Genomic DNA, 4,482 nt, shown 5'->3' with positions numbered 1-4,482 from the left:
TTCTACTCAGAGTTTAAACACAGAATTCTACCAAATTACCACCTTAGTCCACAGGGTGGGGGTAACAGGTAAAGAGTCTTTGCCCTTTCCCGCCCGATGCAACATCCATATTTTACTAATTCCTAACCCAGCAGTATCTACGTTCTCTGTGGGCAGGGTCTCATCTTAGTCTCTCCTGAGTTGCCCAGGGAGACACAGTCAAATTCCTCCCCTCTCTCTCATGTCCTTTTAAGGCAAGTTTCTGTGTCTTAGACTCTCCCAGCACCTGGTCCCTTGTTCTTCTCTGCTGTCACACTTTGCATGACTGACCTAATTGTTTTCTTTAAAAAAAAAAAAAAAAAAAAAAAAAAAAAAAAAAGATTTATTGTCATTCTTTTTTTTTTTTTTTTTTTTGGTTTTTCGAGACAGGGTTTCTCTGTGTAGCTTTGCGCCTTTCCTGGAACTAACTCACTTGGTAGCCCAGGCTGGCCTCGAACTCACAGAGATCCGCCTGGCTCTGCCTCCCGAGTGCTGGGATTAAAGGCGTGCGCCACCACCGCCCAGCTTATTGTGATTCTTAAATTTATTTTTATTTTATATGTCTGCGTGAGCGGTTGTATGGATGTATGGGCACCAAGTGTGTGCTTGGTACCTGTGGAGGCCGGAAGGGGGCGTCAGATCCCCTGGAACTGGGGTTCCAGATGGCTGTGAGCTGCCATGTAGGTGCTGGGAGCCGAGCCCATGTCTTTTGCAAGAGCAGCCGGCGCTCCTGACTCTTCCTCCATCTCCCCAGCCCTCTATTTTTATTCCCAAAGGTGTGTGTGTCTATATCTGTGTGCGAGTGCGTGTCCAATCGATAACACATCTCCTGGAGCTGGAGTTAGGGGGGTTGTGAGCCGCTGCACGGGTGGTGGGAACAGAACTGAGGTCCTCTGCAAGAGCAACATGCACTCTTTTTTTTTTTTTTTTTTTTTTTGGTTTTTCGAGACAGGGTTTCTCTGTGTAGCTTTGCGCCTGTGTCCTGGAACTCACTTGGTAGCCCAGGCTGGCCTCGAACTCACAGAGATCCGCCTGGCTCTGCCTCCCGAGTGCTGGGATTAAAGGCGTGCGCCACCACTGCCCGGCTGAGCAACATGCACTCTTAACTGCTCAGCCATCTCTCTAGCCCTGCAATGGTTCCCTTGAAGCTCACTGGTCTTGACTTCCTTCCCTGTGGGTCCGAGTTTGACATCCCCTGACCCCACGTGATGGAGGGCGAGAACTGACTTCTGGGGGTCGTTCTTCGACTTCCATGTAGTTGTGGTACCTTTGCTCCCACATGTGTGCACGTGCGCGCACATGCGCATGCATGCCCATACACACACACACACACACAAAAAAAAAAAATAAATAAATAAACAAATAAATATTAAAAATACTCCCGTTAGCATGGTTTTTCCCAGTGGATTGGTAATCTCTGCAAACATTCTAGTCTGTGAGAAGAGGGAGGAGAATTCAAAACCAGGCCACGTACATGACCAGCAAACTGCTTTTTCCGGTGGTCCGCATTCCCTCAGACCACCTCAGTCACACCTCTGCCTCCCACACGCCTCAGCCATAGAGGGGTCCCAGGATGCTGTTGGATTCAGCTCTCCCTCCTGAACTCCTGACTCACTTCCTCAGCTGTTTACAGAGCATCTTCCCGCTCATTCCACTGGCACCTGAGTCTCTAGCTACCTGGAGTGCGTTCGTTCGTTCATTCATTCATTCATTCATTCATTCGTTTTCAGTCTCCTTAACTTATGAAAGTTGACTTATCATGTAATTTTCTTTTCTTTTCTTTGTTTTTTGAGACAGAGTTTGTCTGTGTAACAGCCCTGGCTGTCCTGGATCTCACTCTGTAGACCAGGCTGGCCTCAAACTCACAGATCTGCCTGCCTCTGCCTCCCCAAGTGCTGGGATTAAAGGCGTGCGCCACCACGCCTGGCATATAATGCTATTTTATACGAATATTTTCTTATAATGCTGTTTTATACGACTAACTGACTGAATAGACATTTGATTTTTCAGAGTTCTAGGGGGTGGATGAACTCTAACATCCCCAGGCCTTGGGCCTAACAGTTTATCTCTGTTTCTATTCCAGCCCCCAGCTTCAGCCTTTAGAACGCTTGAGACCTTGCACAAGGGGACCTGTCCTGTGATAACCCTGTCCGTGTGTCTAAAGCCAGTCAACAGCACTGTAACAGTAGTTCTCCCCACCCCAACCCCCACATGTGTTGTTAGCCCTGAGGCTTCTGGGTAAGCAGTTGCCATCTGCTCTGGGAGGAAAGTTCAGACAAGAGAGGCCTGTGTTGGCCCTGAGATCGGACCGGTTACCCAAAGGATGACATCTAGAGGAAGAGGTGGTAGCTCTGAGAGAGGATGTTCCTCTAGCCTCATGAAGAAGGACGCCATAGCCAGAGGACAAGGTGACCATCCTGTACCTCCCCAAGCCCAGGTAGTCCCTGCCTAGACCACTTCACCTCAGGTGTAATCTTGATGAAATCAAGCCTTCCTAGGCCGCCATTTCTCCTCCCAAGGGTAGGGACAGTCTGCTGTCCATGCCTACTTCCCTGTCTACACAATCCCAGGATTGAAGTAGGGGCTGGCTCTGCTTGCCTGAATTTAAGAATGCATAACTGGCCAGGCGGTGGTGGTGCACCCTTTAATCCCAGCACTTGGGAGGCAGAGCCAGGCAGATCTCTGTGAATTTGAGGCCAGCCTGGTCTACAGAGCGAGATGCAGGACAGGTACCAAAACTACAGAGAGAAACCCTGTCTCAAAAAACAAAACAAGCCGGGCGGTGGTGGTGCACGCCTTTAATCCCAGCACTCAGGAGGCAGAGCCAGGCGGATCTCTGTGAGTTCGAGGCCAGCCTGGTCTACAGAGCGAGATCCAGGAAAAGGCACAAAGCTACACAGAGAAACCCTGTCTCAAAAAAACCAAAAAAAAAAACAACAAAACAAAAAAAGAATACATAACTGGCAGCCAGGCGGTGGTGGCACATGCCTTTGAACCCAGCACTCAGGAGGCAGAGACAGGTAGATCTCTGTGAGTCTGAGGCCAGCCTAGTCTATACAGTGAGTTCTGAAACAGCCAGGGCTATGTAGAGAGAGCCTGCAAAAAGAAAAGAGAGAAAGCTTGTAGAAGTTTCTCTCCCACCTGCCTGTTCCCAAACACTCAGCAGCCACTTCCCAAATAACTGACTTGGAGGCTTAATATTACTTATAAATGTTCAGCTGGTAGCTCAGGCTTATTACTAACTAGCTCTTACATTTCATTTAACCCATAATTCTTATCTATGTTTAGCCACGTGGCTTTGATACCTTTTCTTAGTACAACAGTCTCATCTTGCTTCCTCTGCATCTGTCTGGTGACTCCAGACACCACCCTCCTTCTTCCCATCATCCTTAGTTTGGTAGACCCACCTATACTTCCTGCCTGGCTACTGTCCAATGAGTGTTTTATTAAACCAGTTCAAGTGACAAATCTTTACAGTATGCAAGAGGATTATCCCACAGCAAAAGCTAGGCTGGGTGGTGGTGGCGCACGCCTTTAATCCCAGCACTCGGGAGGCAGAGCCAGGCGGATCTCTGTGAGTTCGAGGCCAGCCTGGGCTACAGAGTGAGTTCCAGGAAAGACGCAAAACTACACAGAGAAACCCTGTCTCGAAAAACCAAAACAAAAAAGCCAGCCAGCAAGCATCCGCAGCCGTCTCTTGCTCTCTCTGCTGCCGTACTTTTTCTGTTCTGACAGGATGTGTGCCTTTCAACAGGAAGCCACAGGAAACCCTTCCTCCCTAAGCTGCCTGGTCAGGTATTTCTATTGAACAATTTTATTCATGTATAGGATATGTATTGATCATAATCACCCCCAAGTCCGCCCTCCCCCTACTCCCTCACTCCTCTAAATTGTCCCTCCCCGACCTTCTCATCCTCCCTCCCCGTAACCCACGGAATCCAATTAGTGCTGCCTGCACAAGAACGGGCAACTCTGGGCCACATCCCCAAAGGAAAGTAACACCCCCACCCCCACTGTCAGCTATCCTCTGCCAGCAGCTCCGTGGCTGGATGCTGCTTTATGAGCTTCTCCCATCAGTGCTGGACCGTTGACTGGCCTCATCTTGTGCAGATCATGTGAGTTCTTGAGTGCAAGGCTGTGGCACGCCCAGGAGACAGTGTTTCACAGCGCTCCTTCCCATCGATGCACCAGCTTTCTTTCCTTTCTTTCCATCCCCTTTCCTGTGATGTTCTTTGAGCCTTGGCAAAGTTGAGATGGATGTCCCTTAGGGCAGAGTGCTCAACCAACAGTCACTGCCTTTGGAGAAATTTCTTTTCTTTTTTAATGTTTATTTGTTTGTTTGTTTGTTTGTTTATTATGTATACATGTACACAGTGTTCTGCCTGCAGGCCAGAAGAGGGCACCATATCTCATTATAGGTGGTTGTGAGCCACCATGTGGTTGCTGGGAATTGAACTCAGGACC

This window comes from Peromyscus californicus, unplaced genomic scaffold (assembly GCF_007827085.1).
Source record: "Peromyscus californicus insignis strain IS unplaced genomic scaffold, ASM782708v3 Scaffold_24__1_contigs__length_46423439, whole genome shotgun sequence".
Lineage (NCBI taxonomy): Eukaryota > Metazoa > Chordata > Mammalia > Rodentia > Cricetidae > Peromyscus > Peromyscus californicus.
Note: the sequence above shows the minus strand (reverse complement) of the source record.